The 22,519-nt window shown below is 36.0% G+C and overlaps 1 protein-coding gene across 2 annotated transcripts in view; it reads right to left on the bottom strand.

Annotated features, from left to right (window-relative positions):
* NLGN1 (neuroligin 1) overlaps positions 1 to 22,519 on the bottom strand; it is an 809,004-nt gene that overhangs the window by 672,499 nt on the left and 113,986 nt on the right. The gene's annotated exons all lie outside the window — the stretch shown is intronic.

Genomic DNA, 22,519 nt, shown 5'->3' with positions numbered 1-22,519 from the left:
GTAACAGGTATGACCAGGAAGAAAAACCATGTCTCAAAACCATGCTTCTGGAACCACTCCTTTTTTGTCTATGGTGACAGATATCTTATAACTGTCTTCTATTTCCCTTGGCTAAGTAATAAATCTACCTCTTTGGGGAACTGCCTGTTTCTTCTACCACTTTTTAGGACCTACCCGCCTCTAGGCCCCTCATAATTGTTACAGGTTGTCATCAGCTTTCTGAATGCACTCTAGCTTCAACAAAGTAGAATGAGTAGAACTCAGCAGTCCAAGTCCTGGAATTTAGTAGAGTTTGAAAAATAAAATTTTGGTGCTTGGCTCTCAAATGCCAGTAACTTTCGGAAAATCTCCCTCTTCCCATTTGCATGCTGCCTCAATGTCTGATACTTGCTTTCACCTTCACATCCACTTCATCCTCCACCTATAAGGCAGCCAGTCTTACTCTAGTTAGTTACTTGGGAGACCTGGAGGTGACTACTCTTGTATTCTTCATCCAGCCACCTGCCCTCTTCCTCATCCTCAGAGGGCCCATTTCCCAGGACTGGTCATACTCTCTTCTATTGCCTTCCATCCTCACATTGTTATAACCTAGCTTGACGTCCCCTCTAGCTCTGCCCCGTAATCCTAGTGTGTCTCATCCTCTTCATCCGGGATTTCCCTTTTGGCAAGAGTTGGCCCCATAATTCTTTCCACTTAACACTTGACCCCAACTTCTTTTAGACTATAAGCTACATGAAAACAGGAAATTTTGCTTAGCATTATATTCCCAATGTCTAAAAAACAGAAGTAGCTAATACATATTAATTGAGTGAATGAATGGATTTTCTTCAGAAATTCCTGTTAGCCTTCTGGCCTCTTCATAAGAGATAATTCTGGTAAAATAAGTTGAAAGAATTAAAGCAATAATAAATATATCCTTCAAAATAGGTGAGGCAAGTCTATAATAACAACCTTAAAATCTCAGATTGTTTATAGCTATGAAGATTGATTTTTTTGTGCATGCACATGTTCAACATGATTCAGTAGATATTCTGGTCTTTGTGGTTATTGAAGGGTTCAGGGAATGAGGGTAGAACCATTTCAGGTATGCTGCTATCTCTTCATGAGCCCAGAATTCACAAAGTGAAGGAGAGCCTGAGAATTAAACACTGGCTCTTAAATATTCAAACAGCGTTATCTATTAACATCTCTTCATATGGACAAAATGAATTATATGGTAACAAACTTCAAGAGGTCATGGAAGTGTAATCCTCCCATGACGCTAGATAGAAAAGAGAACTGAAAGTCTTAATGAGAACTAGTCATGTTTAACACAATTAGTAAAGTATGATATCCTTAAATATTCATTTCTCAGTAAGATCAGCACAGTTCTACGTAAATATCTTTTTACTTAAACAAGAAAGATACATAGAAATCTGTATTATTTATTATTAATCCTATATCCCCATTTTTTTCTTCACTCAGGTCTATAAAGAGCACAGAAATAGATTCAGAGATGTTTAAAGAAACCTATGCAGGATGCCTGGGTGGCTCAGTGGTTGAGTGTCTGCCTTTGGCTCAGGGCGTGATTCTGAAGTCCTGGGATCGAGTCCCACATCGGGCTCCCTGCATGGAACCTGCTTCTCCCTTGCCTGTGTCTCTGTCCCTCTCTCTGTGTCTCTCATGAATAAATAAATAAAATCTTTTAAAATTTTAAATAAAAAAAGAAACCTATGCCTACAATAGGTGGAAGGTGTGATGAAAAAGCAAACTTTTGAGGGGAGTATGGCTGGTATACCCATATGTTTATGAGCAGGAATGAGACCGGTGTGGCTGCAGATGGTAGAGTAGGGGGGCTTAGGAGATGAGATCAGTATGTAATACAGGTAGATCAGTAGAATTTCAATTGCCATTATAGTGATTTTTGTCTTTTATCCTGAGTGAAATGGGAACCCCTTGCAGGATGTCGAGCATAAGACAAGAGTAAATCTTCTTTTATAAAGATTCAATCTGTTGCTTTGTTGAAGTGGATGTAGAGGGGCAAAGGTGGAAACAGAAAGACCAGTGAAAAGCCTACTGCAGAAATCCTAATGGGAAATGTTGATGCCTCTAGTTAAGATGACAGCAATGGAAATAAATTTTGATTTTAGATCCAAAAAGATTTCCTGAATATATAAGGGTGTGAGAAAAAGAAATGACCCAAGGATGACTCCAAGGTTTGTAACCTTGTTGCATAACATTATCACATTTTCAAAGATCTTTGTAAAATATAAATCTATTTGAGGGCAAACAGATACAAGCAGATTGGAGAGAATCAGAAGTTCTGGCAATGCTAGGGATCCCTAATTAGATTAAGTTGTTGCTTTTCTTATCTTTTCAGCAATATAACTTTACTACTTGGTGTAAATAAAAGTCTCTTGATGGTCGATAAATTTAAATCATTCCTTGGCTTTTGGTGCACATTCACCTATATTTAACTTCCCTTAGCTTTCCCTACAGAAATAAATACTTATTTATTCAGAATCTCTCATGCATTGGCTTTTCAAGTAAAGATAGAGCATCTCTAAAAGACCAGTTGAGGTTTTTCAACTAACAAGTGCATGTACATTATCAATAATCCCATGTTGTTTGTGAATTTCTAACAATAATTCACTCTGAGCAGGTGCATTGTGTTCCATTATACAATGTTTGAGGATTGCAAAGCTGCAGGCTTGTGCTGTAACCAGCTCATGTCCTCAGATGACCCAGATCGGAAACAGGCTTCTCTACCACTGCAACGTATCATACCATAGCCAGAGTGATTGCAACAGTAGATTCCCCATCATGTCAGGTAGTGAAAGCTGTGGGTAGAGTAGGCTTTCTGTGTATGTGGTGTGGGCAGGTTGTAAAGAGAAAGATTTCAGATCTGGATTTGTTAGGTAAAGTTTATTAGATATCTGAATCAAGATGTCCAGAATGCAGTACTAATTTGTATCTGCTAATATGAATCAGGTATTCAAAAGAACTCAGAAAAGAGATATAACTTTGAAAAACTATGGCATATTGATGCTATTTTCAGCCATGAGACTGGATAAAATAGCCAAGAAAGTGAGAGTAAAAACATGGAATGAGAACCAAGAATGGAACCTCAGGCCACTCTAGTGTTAAAATGTCTAGTTGAAGAGGAGTAAACCACCAAAGGAGACTTAGCAGTGAAAAGCGAGGGTCGCTGCTGAGAAAATGAAGTCAGATGATGCATAAATGCTCTTCATAATTGGTAAAGTGCTACATAAATTTACGTTTTTGTCATCTTTACTGGTCGAATTGAGCACCCTTACAGCATTCTCCACTGCCAAGACATACATGTCTGCACGCATGTACACACTCTGATCCTGTTTACTTCTCTCTAGGATGATCTCTAATTGTATCCCCCACATTCCCCAGCATCTGGTCAAATTGCACTGGCTTTCGTTCCATGACCATGCTTCTCAATGGTTCTCCTTTATTCTTCAGCTCACATTCTTACTGCTGCCTGGAATGTCGTCATACTTCTCACTCTTTAAAAAATCCAACTGTGTTGACCTCCCATGACCCACCTGCTTCAATCCTTTTGCAACACAACTTAAAAAACTGAACTATTAAAACATTGTTCTGCAGTGTTTTGTAGGCTTCCACAGATTATACCTTATACTATACTTGTTAATGTACCTGTTTCATCTCTCCTGCTGGTTGGTTAAATGTCTTATAGACAGAGGTCTTAAATAATCTCTGTATTTCTCATGGCACCTAATTTAATGCTTAATATGTCATATGGGCTCAATAAATTTTTAACAACTCAATGAATTAGTTAACATAAAGCAATGCATATGTTTATTTTGAGCAATGTCACACTTATTTTGCAGAGAAAAATCTTCAACTAATATTTATCTTATGACACAGTACTTGGTCTCTTATTTCAATTGATTTTATATTATTGCCAAACATATTTAATGTCTGCTATCATATTTTCTAAGTGGAAAGTGGAAGTCTAATCCAAAATTTAAGACCTGCAGAAAAGCTATCAGTGACTTAAACCTGGAGGGTCCTTAAACAATGAAAAAAACAAAAAAACAATGTGTTGATTGCTTTAAAATCACAGGGGTAAATAACCAGTTAGCCCTCCTTTACCCTTTCCTTCTTTTCTTCTCATTTTGTCTTTCCTTCCGTCCCTTCTACCCCGCCTTCCTCACCCTCTTCTTCCTCTTTTACTCTTTCTTTCACTCAACTTCCTTGTTAAAATTGTACAGTTAAATATCCCTACACAAAAAGTCATAATGTTCAGATTTACTATAAAGCTGACCCAGACAAAATAATGTTATCACTGAGGTCAAATGATAATATACTTTAACGTTTTCATTAATGACCAGATGTATTCTTTTCATGATGGAAAGTAATATTTCATATACTATTTTAAAATCCATTAATATTTATCTCTAATTATATAATTTACATAAAATCATTCTAGCATTTGGAACATAAAACACATATTAAGCTAAAACCTTCCTTTAAATTTATATCTAAGTTTCTCTCTGTATCTTTACCTCTATATCTACGCAGAGAGAATTTCATTTAAAGTATCTACTTGTGGCAGGGATCTTCTACTTCCAAATAGGATGAAGAGAAATCAAAACATCTTCTCTACCATCAAAAAATAAGGAAAAACTAAGTAAATTAAAAATCATAATATTCTATGTGGTCAGTGAAGCATAGGAATCCTTGATAAAGCAAATTCCAGACAAGAACGAACACTTAATAAGTGAGCCATGAGCACAGTAGCTGCCACATATTGGGTTAAATGCTTGGCTGGGCAGACACACAGTGGGTCTGCCACAGAGTTTTCAGGGACAGGTCAGAATCAGCCATGATGCCTCAGACAACAATGTAGGAAAGGTAGATTGTATACATATCCTGAAAGAGATTCAAATGTCTATAGTCTGGGTCATCAATTCTTCCCTCTTGAATTTTTCCAACATGGATTTTTCCAAAAATGCAGCTTGGATGAGAAATACAGTGTAGTATTTCCACCACCTTAGATTCTGGGGCTTTGCTAAGGATAGATCCACATTTAATAAACCCAAATATCTGAAAGTGCAAGCTCTTTCCTCTGCCTGAAAGTTAAGGTGAGGGAATACTCTTTAAGCATCTTTGTACTTTGAGTTGACCCGCTATGTCACCCATACCAATTCATTTTTTTTGAATTCTACATAATCCTGATACCAAAACCTGGCAGGAATATCACAAGGAATAAAATACTAACAATCCTTCTGAACATAGATGCAACAGTAGTTGACAAAATATTGACTGGTGAATTCAGCAACACAAAGAAAGGCCTTAACTTGTAGGATTTACCGCAGTAATTAAAGAGAAGTTTAACAACAACAACAACAAAAATCATTCAATATAATTTATCAGTTAAAGGTCAATATTACTTTAAAAGGGCCAGGGGCAGCGCCTGGGTGGTTCAGTCAGTAAGCATCTGCCTTCCACTTAGATCATGATCCCAGGGTCCTTAGAGCCTCACATCAGGTTCCCTACTCAGTGAGGAGTCTGCTTCTCCCTCTCCCCCTGCCCCTCCTCCTGCTTATGTTCTCTCTCTTTCTCTCTCTCTCTCTCTCTCTGGTAAATAAATGAAATATTTTAAAAAATTAAAAACAAAGGTTAATGCCATATAAACATCACAATTGATGGAAAAAGAACTTTATAGAATCCTATACACATTTGTGATTTAAAAATACATATAAGCAAGCCAACAGTAACAGGGATTTTTCTTGGTTTGATAAAGACTTGTACCTAGAATATCCTAAGAAACCAAAAATATATGGATAAATAGCACATTAAAAAAGGTTCAAATATTTTAACAGACCACTCACTAGAGAAGACATATGAATGACTAGTTAGTATACATAAAGGTCGTCAACATCATTAGTCATTAGAGTTATACAAGTTAAAACCACAAGGAAATACAATTTAAAACGGTTACCATTAAAAGGACTAAAAATACCAAATGTTGGCAAGGGTGTGGAGTAACAGGAACCCTCATACACTGCTTATAGGAGCACAGACAGATTCATCTATTATGAAAAACAATTTGGCACTTTTTAATAGTTACACATTGACCCTAAGAGCCAGAATTCTACTCCTACTTACGTAAGAGAAAAATTCATAGCAAAAATTTATAGGAGCCAAAAACTTAAAACAAATTTAAGTGCCTATTTTCAAGAGAACAAATAGAGAATGCTATTCATTAGAATAGCATTCATCAACAAAAAAGGAACAGTTTACTGATAAAGTCAACAATCTGGGTGAGTCTTTCAGACCCAAAGAAGCCAAACATGTCATTTATGTTGAAATTATTTCAGTATTGCCTAATACTCATCTATACTAATCTGTACTAATCTATACTAATCTATAATCAGTACCGATTAGTGTAATTATATACTAATAGGTTAGTATAGATTATATTAATGATCCTAAAGATTATATTAATCTCTGATTAGTATAGATTATTAATCATGCTAATGCTTAGCAATATAGATCTATGATCATTAAAGTGTGATTACATTCAGAAGAGTAGTTTCCTGGGATGTGCAGGTGTTGGAGACTGACTAGGAAAAAAAGCACAATAAGAATTTGGGGGATAACAGAAATATTCCATTAGGGATGGCAGAAATATTCCATAATGGAGTATTTTTCTCTCATATGATGGATTTTAACCTCAAAATCACCACCACAGCCTGAAAACAATAACGAGTTGAACTTCATTGTTGATTCAGTTCTAAACAAACCTACTTCTTAACACTTTGAGTCACGCGAAAAAACTTTAGATGGGTTTTGTTTCTCTTCTTAAGTACTTTTAAATTATCTTTCATTTTTAGCTTAGGAAACTAATGTTAATCAATTATACTTTTTGAAGCTTTACAGAATTCTAATTCTCAGCATGGTTTTGGAAATGAAGTTGATTCTGCGTAAATAATAGGTAAAAGTTAGTGGCTGGTGTCACCATACGGCAGCAATTGAATCAACTGCTAAAACAAGGTAGTAAAAAATAAGCTTCTGAGAATCAAACAAGTTGCAGCTCTCAGAAGCAATCTTAATCAACTTTTCTCTGCTCTCTCTTGCTACCTCTCTTTCATGTACAAACAGCAACCAGTTATGCCCAAGGAGGAAGCTTAGTCTCCTTTCCTGTCTAAAAATCAATGCTGCCCGGCTTATCAGCCAGCAGAGGGCTCAATGAATGAATTCCCAGGTCCTTACAAAATAGCTAAGAGCACCTCTGCTCCTTGGCTTTGTTAAACATGTAATTTGCCTCTTAAATCTGCATAGGCAGTGGAGATGATTATTCTTATTAGTTGTTAAACTTAACCACTACTTATGCTCATTCAAACAGTCCTCTTTTCACTTGTCATACGTATCCAACTATTCACAGGCATTGTTAGTACCGGGGTGGACAAATCCTAGAATTTTAAAGTTGAAAGTCATCTCTGAGGTCATTCTTTGGAGATCTTTCATTTTTAAACCTCTTACCAGACTCAACAGTGCTCCTGACCAATAACTGGATAACTTCTTGCTTGTGGAAAGGAGATGAGCAGATATCATTTGTGAGATAATGTATTGCTCACATGCACAGTTCAATTATCTGATGCCAAAATATGTTTTGCTGTAAAATCTATTCATTAATCCTAGCAATTCTCTCCATACCTATGTAAGTTAGTTCCACTCCTCATCTCCTGGACAGTCCTCCACATATTTACAGCTTCATGTCAATTCTTTGGATTTTGGTATCAGCTTGGAAAACAACCTAATTTCCTTTCCCACATATCTATATGCAATTAGTTCTCTTATTTTTTTTTTTTAGGTTTGTTTCTCAATGTACTAGTTAAACGTGGTGATCCCCATCACTTTAGAAATTTGGAATTGCAAGGTTAACCCTCCAAGTATTTATAATTTGGAGGTAGAAGAACCTCCAAAGTCAGGGCTGGCTTTGTGACCTAACCCAATGCCTCTCAAATTTTCATGCGTATTGCATTACCTGAAACCTTATTAAAATGCAATATCTGATTCAGTAGTTCTGAGGCAGATCCTGAGAGTATGCATTTTAAACAAGCTTCCATGCTACTGGTCCACAGATCACATTTTGAGTAACAGGATCTAAATAGAATTTCTTATACAGGTTTCATTAAATTTCAAAAATATAATACGCTTTTCTACACTACTGTATTTTATATGAACACATAATTAAGGCAAAACATTAACAGTAGTATGTGCGTGCACGCACACACACAAACACAAGTGATGCTGTTTAATGCAAGAAAAATGTAGAAAAAAGATATTATTATATTACCTCTCCACTACTAACAATTATAATTTGGTGCATGGATGCTTTGAGCTATGAAAAAAGATATTCTCTCTAGTTATCCTGGATCATATAGAGTCCAATAATTGTTCAAAACTTGTGTGGTAGGGATCCCTGGGTGGCGCAGCGGTTTGGCGCCTGCCTTTGGCCCAGGGCGCGATCCTAGAGACCCAGGATCGAGTCCCACGTCGGGCTCCCGGTGCATGGAGCCTGCTTCTCCCTCTGCCTGTGTCTCTGCCTCTCTCTCTCTCTGTGACTATCATAAATAAATAAAATTTAAAAAAAAATTAAAAAAAAAAAAAAAAAAAAACTTGTGTGGTAATTAAAACTACCATAACTTTTCTAACCCTCTACCTGTTAATTAAGTGTCTAATTTCCGTAGGCTTCCTTTCCTCCCTGCTGGCCGGCTCTCACTTTTACTATCAAAAAGCCTTCTCTCCATTTTCACAAAGGTGAAAATGAATTTATTCTCCAGGGAATTAGGCACACATACTACAGAAATTTTCTCATGTGTTGTAGACATGAATATTCCATGGTGAGTCTAATTCAATATGGAATAAGTAATTTTTTTCTCTTCGAAGAAAAGGATCACCTGTTACTTAATAGTCATCTTCTTATGGCTGGCTTACAAATTGTATCCTCTGTCGTTTTGGATACATTTGTTTTACCTAGTTTTCTACTAATTTACTAATAGGAATTATAATAATTTATATAATTATATAAATTGTTATATAAATTATAATTACTACTAATTTGCTATAGCACCTAAGAACTATATGCAGAGATTTTATTAATTACAACAATAAAACAGCTACTACTACCATTTACTGAGTGCTCATCTCATGAAAAGTACTATCATTGTTCATGCTTACAGAATTCTTTTTTTTTTTTTTCATGCTTACAGAATTCTAAATAAGTAAGTATAATTGAGAACATTATACAGATGAAGAAACAGAAGTTGATAGAAGTGAAATCGCTTGGTTGGGGGTTACTTGAGCAGTAAATGGTTAAATTGAGGTTTGGAACCAGATAATTTTGGCTCCATGATCACAAAACAACCCTGCCTGTCTTTGAAATTTGTTTCATATTAATACATAATAGTTTTTCTCTTGAAGAAAGTAATTATAGCAATCTTTAAAATTGGGAGATTCCATCAAGTGAGATCCAAGCATAAGTAAAGGACAAGAGGATCTTTTAAAATGTTGAGTATCCTCAGGGCATAAAAATAAGCCTTCTTAAGATCAGAGATCATAAAAAAGAATTTTTCAAAAACGCTTTTTAAAAAACACAAAACAATTACTCTAACAATTAGCTTAAGCTAGTCAAATCTTACACATAAACTAAGTGGCAAAGAGCATCCAACCAATTTAATGAATTCATAATACAGACCTTAGCAGAACTAAGAGCTCCTGGGTTTAGTTTAAGTTAACATTGACTGGCTTAGCTCTGTGTTTGTTTTTCTGCAGTTTTTTTTTGCCCCAACATGCCATGATCCTTAATTTTAATTCCTCCAATGCTTGCCATTTCCTTTGTAAATCTTTTGGTAAGAACTTGAAAATTATACTTCCTATCACTGGACTTCCTTTACTTTTGTAGTCCTCACCTCCACTCATCTTCACAACTCCAGCCCACTCATTCTGTGACCCCTACACTATAAAAGTCATCGATGAGGGTGGGACAAACGTGATTAGAACTAGAATGACCTTTTTCAGATAAAGTGATAGGACAGTAAAAGAAGAAATCTGATTAGATCCATAGAAATGCTTGAGATGAGAAAAGAGAAGTAGTCATATGTAGGGAGGAAAAATTAAGAATGTCAGAGAATTAAAATAGAAATGCATTCTTTACAGAATATAGCTATAAGTGACTAAATTATGGTGCATCTTTTAATGAGTCAGAACTTCTCAATGTCAAGATGTTTCATGACAGAATTGCAATTTGCATTGCATTGTTCAAGTCACTGGTCTAACACTAATGTCTTGTTAGTAAAATTAACTTCACTAAGTAGTAGCATAATGGCCTCAAAAAGACTTTGCAGGGCTCTTTCGTCTGGGCTACCACCATGTCATCCAAACTGAGGAGGACCCAGAAACTTCAGGGCCACAGGAGCCACAGCCACACCTGCAGAGACAAGCACCAGAACCACCCAGGATACCTGGGTAATGCTTGTGGCATGCATCACCACAGGACCAACTTCGACAAATATCACCCAGGTTGCTTTGGAAGAGTTGGATGAGACATTACCAGTTAAAAAGGAACCAGAGGGATGCCTGGGTGGCTCAGTGGTTGAGCGTCTGCCTTTGGCTCAGGTCATGATCCTGGTCCAGGGATGAGTCCCGCAGCAGGTTCCCTGCAGGGAGCCTGCTTCTCCCTTGCCTATGCCTCCACCTCTCTCTGTGTGTCTCTCATAAATAAATAAATAAGATCTTAAAAAAAAAAAAAAAAGAGGAACCAGAGCTTCTGCCCAACAGTCAACCTTGATAAACCATAGACCTTGGTAAGGGAACAGACATGGGTAAAAGCTGCCAAAAACAAGACTAGAGAAGCTCCTATCATTGATGTGGTGTGATTGGGATACTACAAAGTTCTAAGATGGGGGGTGGGGGTGCCGTGTTCTGGTAGCTTGAAGCCAGGTGGAGGGAGGTTCATTAAATGCTAACAAGTGCTTTTATTAAAGAAAAAGAAAAAGGAAAAGGAAAGGAAAAGGAAAAAGAAAAAAGAAGAAAAGATATTGCAGGTTACAAAAGTGGTTTTTAGGTTTGTAAAGTGAGAATTTAGCAAATGCTTTCACTATTTTTTTCAATAGTTTTAGAAATATACTTAAATACCAAGTGGCCATATGACAATTATGGTGACTCCCAGGTTACTTGCAAATTTTCTGTGATGAGTGTGTGGAAGGGGAAATGTAAGGTAAATATCTAACATAATTGTTACTGATGAATTCATTTAAGTCCTTTCTTTAGTTTACTCCCTTATTCTATTTGAACTTCAGTCCTCTGTGAAGACTGATGGAGGACATAATAACAAGAGAAGATCCTTCTTTGGCATTTTTGATATGCATGTGTGCCGAAATGTGCTGTCCATCCAACTGTGGCAGATATTGGATCCCATACCTTATCAAGGGCAGAAGAGAACATCATGGATGATTTTTGCTCTAAATCTCTGCATGTATTTATTAAAAACAAAATTATTTCCATGTTCATTGTCCAAATATAATTTTTATTCATATTTAACCTGGAAAAAATCTTCACTTGGGAGATTGCTAAAGAAAAATTTACAACAAATTGCATTACTGTACAGGACAGACACCATGGATAAGTTCAACTGGAATATTAAAAGTCAAATCTTAGGATTCAGGACTCCTTTCCAGCTTTCAGAGTCTAACTCAAGTGACACAGATCCTCATAATCTCCTCATCACCTTTGCATTTCGAATACCATCACCTGCCAGTGACCTGTAGAATTCATCATTGAGGTAGAAGATAAGGTTATGTCACCAATCATGGCCCACTGGGAAAGGTTAGCTTTTTAGAAAAGACTATGTGACTGACTTCTATAATAGAGTGAACAGTTTTGGTAACTTGCAGGCAGAGGAAATATGAGTATAATTTACAAAGGATTGGCTGTCCTCCAAATCCTAAGGGTTAACATTGTCAGCTGGCTAAACTTGGTTCAGAAATATGCACGGTCATCTTCCACCAGTAATATGAGCATCATAAAGAACTGGTGCAAACAATTTTTATCACAAGCATTGCATGATTTACCATCCCTCCTGTAAATAATTTAATCTAATAAAAAAAGAGGAAGCATTGTTTTCATTCGGGGAGAAAGTAAATTCTAAGATAAAATGAGAGGCGACTTTTTCATGGACACAAGAATATGGACCGGTAAACAGAGGGAAACAGCCTATATGGCTCACTGACACTACATTAAAATAGGTATACAAAATGAAACATATTATATATCACTTTACTTAACCAAAATTTGAAATGTTTTCTTTTGTCTTTTGCTAAGGAACATTTAGAGCTTGTAAGTAGGCTGGAATAAGACTCTAGAAAGCAATCTTTCATTTATTCAGGAAACAGATAAGTATAAGTAAAAGAAAAATCCTGATATTCCTTTCAAACACATAATTTATCTGGATTTATTCTCTACTTGTGTGAAAGGGGGATAGTTACAGACTCTTTGGTTCCACAACGAAGGTGAACATAATTTTAGTCTTCACTAATAAAATGTGGTACCTTTAATCTAACAGAAATTCACTGCTAGTGGTTTAAAAAAATGTCCAATGCATAACATGGTTTATCACAAATCTTTGTTTGAAATAAAAGCAATTGTGGTAGGAAGGACATAATATATATTCATGATTCTCAAGGAGTCACGATAAATTAGTGTTTATCAAACTACAATGTATGACCCATTAATTGGACATCAAATAAATCTAATGGGATGTGGTCAGGTATTTTTTAATGGTACACAGCAGAATAGAAAAGAATATAATATGTTGGAAGGTGCTGCAGTTAATAAAGTAAGAATCATTTAATGAGGGGCCCCTGGATGGCCCAATGGTTGAGCGTCTGCCTTTGGCTCAGGTCATGATCCCTGAGTCCTGGGATCGAGTTCCGCATCGAGCTCCCCACAGGGAGCCTGCTTCTCCCCCTGCCTGTGTCTCTGCCTCTCTTTCTGTGTCTTTCATGAATAAATAAATAAAATCTTTTTAAAAAATCATTTAATAAAATCTGTATTTCATGCCATTTACGTACACATAACAAACTTCTCTCTATATTTATATATATATATACACATATATATATATATTTATGCATGCATGCATGCACACACATGCCAGTATGTTGTTGTATATTGGATCCTAATATAAAATCAAACATCTTTTTATAGGCCTTGGTCAAAAACATTTGAGAACTGCTTCAATAAATAATATTAAATCCTGTTTTTTATCATTAAAAATAAATCATATATTGTACCTTTCTTCAGAGAACTGTCTTAAAATTAACTAATCATCATTAGGTCTACAGGCAGATCATATTATATATTATATGATTTCTATAATCACCACAGAACCATCACATGATCCAGATGGAAAAGTTTAGGTGCTAGTCTTACATAAACACTCCACTTTTCAAGCACAGTTTTCAGTTTATTCTAATTTCCTCAATACTTTCACTTTCTTATTATATTAAGGAATGCAAAATTTGAAAGTCTAGCTCATATAGGAAGCATTTAAAAACCATTTTATATATATTTTTATATCCTAGCTTGACTTAGTCAAATGTGCACAAAGCTTCCTTGATTTATCGGCCAGCCAATTAATTTTAGAGAAGCAAGATAGATTTATAGATCCCATTTGACAAGGTGATAAGCTATGGGGTCCAGAGAAATATCAGTAACAAGGTGGTTGCAGATGTGAAGTGAGGGGACAAAGGTGTTTCTAGCAGGCCTTATTCTGGAAGAAGGAGAATAGAAACAATTTCAAAGAACTTTTTGAGCTTTTGACTGTTGGAGAAAGCCGTGTATGAGTAAGTTAATAAATTAAAGAACTACTATAGTGGGAGAAAATGATTTCTGAGTGGGAATGAAACACTATCGACTACTCCGGGGGATAGAGCTTTTGGGAAAAAATTAAAATGTGCTCAGATTTTGTTTTTATAAGCCATTCAAAGGAGACATCTGGTCTCCTTACCAAGACTTCTGTTCCTGCCCTTTGTAACAGAAATCATGCTCCTTCCTGCTGGCCCGGAATTGTAATCAGACCACCTTCATTTTATATAGACCCCAAGAGAGTACTAACAACTTTTGACTACTGATAGCTTGGGAAGGCTTCAAACCACTAATCCATTGTCTGTAAGCACTTTATTCTCATACCAATGCCATAAACAATCTAATTCTGTAAAAGCTGACACATAATACCTAGTATGAAGAGAAGAACTTATGTTTAGTAGCAACCTGAGGAAAAATAAGTACATAAAATCAACAAGGAAGCATCAGTATGGCTCATCGGAGATCTGGGACTGCATATCTGGATATAATATTGGATAAATTGAGAAAATTGAGGCAATAATGGATCAAAAGTTATAACACAGCATTTTTGTGCATCACAGAGACCCTTTAGGGAAACCCCCGCTCAGCAGTGAGTTCATTTATCAAAGGGATAATGACCCAAAAACATTCTTTTGGAGACAGTATGGAAACTATTTCCCTTTTAAAAGAAAGGCACCTGTGGAACTAATTAGGATGAAGTACTTCCTTCAAAGTATGGGCTATAATCCTGTTGAGTGAATACAAGACTATAGGTTAGAATGAGACAAAACACAAATGACAGCTGATGGTGGGGTGGCTTCTAGTACAAAAATAAGATTTGGAGAGATTCACACTGATATTCACTGAGATATTCACAGGAGAAAATAGTTATTGTACCCAAGAACAATTTAAATAATTCAAGTCACTCTAGCCCCAAATTCAATTAACAAGGGCCGCCAAAGTGGATAAACCTCCCCTGAATGCACATCTTACAGATTCAGGGAAAAGTTCTGAGAAGATAGTTTCCTCTGAGAAGTAAGCTGGGGGCTTACACGAAGAGGTTGCATTTTTATTTTATACCTTTTAATTTTGTACTGTCTACTTTTTCTAAAGCATATTGATGCATTAATTTTAAAATATAATTTAAAAAGAAAGAGTATTGCTCATTACATTGAGGACTGTAAGATACTTAAGTATTTTCTTTATTCAAGATGCAAAATAATTGTTTGCAGATTTGTATACATTGCTCAACTCTCTGCGCGTAAGTAAAATAACACGTAAAGGAATGATATTGGACATTTGTTATCATTCCATTGTCAGTTGAACAATAACGCAGAGATTTGATAGCACAACCCAACTGCTGAGGCTTATCATGCCCACGCATAACAGAGAGAGGAAATATAATGGAATCATGCAACTATAGCCTGACAAGAATCAGGGACCTTAGCAATCTAACGAAATCCAATTTATTTGCATTTTTCTTTGATTGTTACTCTTGTGAGAAAACATCAAATTTTACTTAAAAATTAATCTATTTATCAACCTCGCTTAACTATCTCCATTCTTACCTGACAGAGCTTCAAAGAAAGCCATTGCTCACATACTTTCTCAGTTATTAGTCCTCTGGGATGTACCTTTGTTTCCATCTCTGCCTTTACACTACCTCCCAGACTTCTGTTCATCTTTGACAATACAAACTTTGCAGTGCCAGCAATGACCATCCTGTAGCAAATCTAAAAGATAACTTACACTCCATCGTATATTGGCCTGTCAGTATGACTCCACATTCTTTTTTTTTCTTTTTTTTTTTTTAATTTTTATTTATTTATGATAGTCTCACAGAGAGAGAGAGGCAGAGACACAGGCAGAGGGAGAAGCGGGCTCCATGCACCGGGAGCGCGACGTGGGACTCGATCCCGGGTCTCCAGGATCGCGCCCTGGGCCAAAGGCAGGCGCCAAACCACTGCGCCACCCAGGGATCCCTGACTCCACATTCTTGATTATGCCCGCCCTCCCTCCTACATCTCTCTCTTCCTGGTTTTATGACAGTGCTCCTTCCTGTTCTTCTCCTAACGCTAGGGCCTTCTAGGTTTACCCTCTCTTCAAAGTTGGGATTCCTCAGTTTTCTTTTATGGACCCTTTCGCTTTTCATTTTATAGTCTCTTTCTGGATTGTGTCATGAACTCTGGGCCTTCTTTTGCCACCGACATACTGAAAATTTCCAAGTCTATATATCTAGGTCAAATCTTATTTTAAAACTAGTTTTCTAACTGCCACATACCTCTATTTGGATGTTTCACAAGTACTTTAAACTCAGTATATCTCAAACTTGACTCAAGGGATTTCTTCAAACCCAATCCTTTCCACATATCTTTTTTTTTTTTTTTTTCAGAGAATGGTACCGATAACCATTTTGATGCCCAAGAAAATATGGTGCTTCCTGAGACCTTTAATCCTCATCCATTATATCCAATAAATTACTAGAATATACAAATTCTATGACATCTACTTTGTTCTCTGTCCTCATTGCCACTTCCTTATCTCTTACACAAATAAATGCATAGCCCTCTGTCTCCCTGCCCTCTGTTGCCACTTCTCTCTAAATCATTCTCCATATACCAGCCAGAGTAATAAACACACATTCACAAACTCATGGTACTTCCCTACTTAAAATCAAGTTAAGAGTTCTCTATTACTTTTCAGATAAAGACAATGTCCCTATTATGACTTAGCACATTATTGTGACTTATCACACTCACACCCAATTCCACATTCACACCCAATTCAACACAATACTTCAGTCCCTCAAAATCATTGTTACTCAATTATATCATTTTCCTACCCATGCTTTGGAATTCTCCACATGTCTTTTTTTCTAAAACACACATGTTTGAGCTCTCATGCCTAGTTGATTTCTGTACACCACTTAGATTTCAGCTAAGACATTATTTACAATGGGAGGACTTCTCTGATCTCTATTTCTCCACTCAAGTCTTTGTTTACTGTCACTCATCAATGTTCCCCTGTCAAGTAATATTTTGTTACATTTATCACAGTGATTTATAACTTTTTACTTGTCTCTAAGCTTCACGAGGGCAAGGATTGCATCCATTTCCTTTACCGTTTTATTTCTAGCTTCTAATGCAGTGACTAGCATAGATTTTTTAGTTCAATAAACATTTTTAATTTCATATATAAATTAATGAATCATCATCATCAATCTTATCAATGTCTTATTCTCAGAAATCCAAGGTTCCTTGGCTACTCTTATAAGAATTTCATTTATGATATCTGACTTGGTTTAATATATTTTAGCCATGTTTCAGAATACATGATATGCTTTCCACTCAAGGAACACTTGTCAAAGTCATGAAGAATTTTCAAAACAATTGTCCAAGAACTGGTTTGATGCTAATGTACATGTTCCTACGTATATATCAGGAGTTCATCTACTGCTTTAAAAAAACAGAACACTGCTGGCAAAGAATCATTTTCTTGAAGAAGCTCAAAGTTTTTTACTAAGTTGTGCCAGGGAAGCCCCACATCCAGTGACAGATTTCATTAGCAGTACATCCGTTTTTGCTATCTTTGTTGATCACTGTTAAGTGCTATGCTAATAGACAAAAGTAGAAAATCAGAACATATGCTGTGAAATTAGCTGGAAGCTATATAATAACGTTTTGTTTTTTTGTTTTTTTGTTTTTTTTCTGGATGAAGAGTTCTGGTTCAAAGACATAGTTTCTAACATTTTAGTGTGCAAGGAAAACAACCAATAATGGATATTTCAGACAGAATTAAGAAATCAGACAGAATTAAGTTAGGTAATATTCTCACCTAAGGTGTGTAAAACCAGTGTAGCAAGAGAACTAGATAAAATGCTGTAGTAAATACTGAGTTTTAAATACTGAGTTTTTCTTCAGTACATTCTACTAGACCATCTACTGCAAATTAAGAGCTGAAGACAGGTCATTTGAACATGATGGAGTAAAGTTAGAAGAAATATTCAGAATTCCAGAGATAATTAATACCAGCTACAACTATTGACATGAAAGGATGTATTCTATAGTTATTAGAATGGAAAGGACAATAGACATGTAGCATGTAATGCCAACTTAGAGTATTAGTTGATGTATTAAAGACATCTTTAAATTAAAGGGCAATAGTATATAAAATAACACTTAAAGGATTAGACATGAAACTAAAAAAAAAAAAAAAAAATGGGGGACTGAATGAGGGTTTCTAAATAGAAGACCTGATCTAACAAAACACCCAGTAGCTCATCACTTACCTCAGATCAAAAACAAAAACAAAAACAAAACATGGCTCTTCTTTAAAGGAAGTATTAGAAGAAAACTGAGCATCTGACATTTCTCCTCCCCCAGTAAAAAGGCTGGCTTATTGCTGTTCACCATAAAGAGAAAGCTAATGATCAATTCTGTCCACATTCACAGAACTTCTAGGAAACCCTACTTACCTCATTTCTAACCACTAAAGGTGACCAATGATTAGTGGACATTTAAAGAAAACGAGCAATGTGGAAAAAAGTAAAAGGTCAAACCAAGCAAACAGAAAAGTGAACTTCAAAAGAGAGAAAAGAATTTAGAAACAGAATAAGATTTTTTAAAGTTTTCACTAGTATCTGGGAAGATCTAGGAAGACATTGCATGCAGAGAAAAAGTAGTGGATTCAACAAAAATGGACTAATAAAACCACAAGATAGAATTCTTAGAAAAGGTAAAATTTCCAAATTTTACATAGGAGACATCAAAATCACATTTAAGGAATATTCTAGAAAGAAAAAGAAAATATATATATATATATATAAAAGATGAAATAAGAGAAAATATGTAATGTAAAGAAATGTGTCGAACATATTTCAAAAATATGTCAAACAAGAAAGTCCTTTGTCTGATTTGCCAGAGTTGAAGAATGAGAGAATAGGGGTAAAATTATCAAGGAAGTATCAGAAGAATTTCCAGGCTGAGTGATATGACCTGTCAATTGAAAAGGCCCATGAGGTGCCCAGCAAAAGGGGCAGCTGGGGGACTCAGTCATTAAGCAGCTGCCTTTGGCTCCAGTCATGATCTCAGGGTCCTGGGACTGAGCCCTGCATCAGGTCTCTGCTCAGCTGGGAGTCTGCTTCTCCTCTCACTCTCCCTCTGTGCTCTCTCTCTCAATAAATAGATAAAATCTTTAAAAAAAAAAAAGTGCCCAACAAAAATAATGAAAAAAAAAATCTAGATCTATCTATGTAAAAATGAACATGAAGTTCAAGGGTGAGATCACAAATTCTTTTAAAGAGAAAAAAAAAAAAAGGTCACCCATGAAGAAACAAGAATTAAACTGGATTACAGTAATAACAAAATTATGAAAAGAAAGAGAAGAAAACCTTCAAAGTCATGTATTGGATTACAAATGAAAAAAAAAAACAGATTTCTATGTAAAATGAAACTATTGCTTGTTTATGAAAGTATAATAAAGACATTATTAGAAATGCAAAAATCAGGATGTTTACCATTCTTATTTTCTTTCCCAAGAAGTTAATCTTCCCATCTACATATGATTATTGATACCTTTGTAGTTTCAAACAGCATAGGTAAATCTCCATTTCAAATGCCACGTATCATCGACAATATTTACTGATTCCCTTTTTTGCAGAATGAGAAATTATATTAAGGTTCCCACCCTCTCCTCGTCCTTTCTTTGGCTCTACCCAAGCTTTGATAGCCTTAGATTTACTTCCATCTTTACACAGTTAGATTAGTTCCAAACTTTTAAAGTGAATAAATATTATTACTATGCTGCTGTTGCAGCAAATGTAGTTTGTCAGAACCTTGAGTCACATACTGGGATTATATTTCATCCCCTAGAAGTCCAATACTTCCAGAAGAAAAATACCTTCTTGTGTCATTTAGAATGAATTCTCTTTAAATCTTCCATACCAAATGCCTTTACCATAGTCTCAATTTTGTGCAATTTGGAATCATTCTTCATATTTTATAGATTCTTCTTATTACCCAGAGCCTTCTGTCCAAAACCTTTTGTCCTACTGCTCTCTAAGGCAGTGTCTGGCTATCACAGAGGAATGGCATGTTACTGTGCCTCTAAGTTAAAATCATTCTTTCCTTGATATTATGAATTCATCTTTCTTAGTATACCTTCTTCCTACTATAGCACATCTTCAATTAACTTTCTCAGAAGGCAAGATAATAGGAGCGGAAGGGTCTAAGCAGGAAGCAGGAAGAAGGTTGATGGTATGAATGAACTACACTCTTCTTTCATAGCAGGAAGTCAATGCACAATGCAGAAGTAGATTTTTTTTTATTTTAAAAAAAGAGATATTAATATATCATTTTAAAATATGCATCAGAAGATCTAAACACAAATATAGAAATAGTTGTCACTTGAGGATAGAGCCTGCATAGAGAGAGGACTTTGGCAATCAACACTTGCTTTTCAATGTAACTTGTAATTATTAGTGTTAGTCACCAAAAATTCCCAATTCTCTGCCCCCTGAGAACATGGCAGGACTGCACTTCCTGGTCCTGGTGAGATTGCATGGAACTATATTACTAGTCATGGCTAATGACTTGTGAGTGACAGTGGCACGTGTCCTTACTTCTAGTGGCATGTGACTGTAAGAGCCAGTACACGATTCATCACCCTCTCCTTTTTTTTCTCTGTAACATTCATCAGGATCTTTGGTGGCTAATCATCAGCCTGAGTACCAGAGTGAGAATTATGTTTCAAGCTATTCCCCTGACAACTTATGATATACAGCATGGACTAGAAATAGCCTTTGCTATTATGGGCCACTGAAATTTTGGAGTTACTTGTCACTGCAGCAAAAATGCCATTTGATTTTTTTTCACATGTGTATGACTTACTTTGATAAGAAGATATTTTAAAACATCAAAAGACATAGCAAGCTTCTAATTGGTCCTAAATAATATGAATATCATGTCTTTGTTAATGCCAAATCTAAAACTCGATAGAATGATTTTAATTCTTTTCAATGGGGTTCTTTCTCTGAGCTTCAGAACACAGAAAATTGAGTAATTATTTTCTCCATTCTCCTGAGGTGGTACATAAGTAGTATCATTCTAGAGGCATAAGACAGAAGCTAATTCCTTACATATAACAGAAGTCTTATGTCATCAGGGCTTAATTCTTCATGAAGCCCCAGTTGAGAAAGCCTACTTGGCCTATAGCTCCCATAAGGGGTACGGTAATTCATCGAAAGACAACTAGCCATGTTTTAGCATTGTTATACCAGAATAAAACATGAAATAATGAAAACCATAATGATTAAGGAAGAATCACTTTTCTGCTCTAATCTATATAAGGTACTAATTCTCAAACTTCAGTGGGTCCAGAGTGGGAACCAGAGATTTGCATTTTGACAGACAATTGAAGATAATCTTTAGACCCACTGAGAATATTGTCTTAATGTTTTACTATTTATACATCACAGTTCAAAAGATTGTTTACTTTGTCCCCCAAATTATCACTCAGTGATTAACTCAAGAAACACAGTAATAAAAATGGAAACTAAGATGAAGTCAAAATCACACTTAAAATAGAATTAAATCCTTATCGGGGAGGATTAACCATCACAAAAATTGACTGTGATTAAAACATAGCAGGAACCTGAGGTTATGCTGGTCATTTTTCAAAAGAACTCGGTGATTCATCAGATGCCAGCTGGATCAATGGCCATCTTCCCATTCCCAGAGACATACCCAGGAGAGGCAGATGGGATCATGGAGAGAGGGATTCACCAAGGCAATCAAATTTCCTGTGGCCCCAACACTACTCAAAAGGAGCACTCCAAGAAGCAACTTGGTTTCTGTTCTCCCACCTGATAGGGGGGGCACTGCCTGCTGCTGTCTAGTCACAGTGCCTTGCTTTGTAAGAATTCCAGGACCTGGGCTTCCTCTTTTCTTTTGCCACATGATTCTGCAAATCATTTAATCAGTTTCAGATTATGACAACTGACCTGATGACTGTGAATATATTCTCAGTTCTGCCAAAACTCATCTGTACATGGCCTCAGCTATATTGAAACCTCATGCTATATTTTGAAATTTCAAAAAACTGCCTTAGCCATTTGGACCTTCTGTTTTTCCTAGTTATTTTGATAACAGAAAACCAAAGGCTAGCAATGGTTGCCGGAGAAACTATATTGAAATGTGAGCAAGTATTAAAAATATATGAAACTGTTATGAAAAACAGGTCTTGTCCATCATCACAAAAAGAAGCGAGTCGTATACTGGTGGTGGTGACTGCCCAAACTGGCTTGACCATCTCACTCCAGTTTGGGCCTCTCATGGCTTTGGTAGCCTAAACACAATCCCACTTTTATATTTTCCCTTCATTTTACATCTCATTAATACTCAAAGTACCCTCCCCAGTTCAGTCCTTTGTAGCCTGAGGTCTAAATGTGGTAGAGAATAAGTTAAACATTTCGTGGAAAGACCAAATACACATTTTTTAATAAATAAGTTTCATTGTGCTGCTGTGTCACAAAGCAAAACTTATCAAGTAACCATGGAAAAAAGTAATGTTGAAGGTAATACAAGATATTTTTCATTATAGCAAAACATGCCTGTGTATGGCAGATTTTCCTTGA

The sequence above is a fragment of the Canis lupus genome, chromosome 31, assembly GCF_048164855.1.
Source record: "Canis lupus baileyi chromosome 31, mCanLup2.hap1, whole genome shotgun sequence".
NCBI lineage: Eukaryota > Metazoa > Chordata > Mammalia > Carnivora > Canidae > Canis > Canis lupus.
Note: the sequence above shows the minus strand (reverse complement) of the source record. Positions and strands in the feature narration are given on the sequence as shown.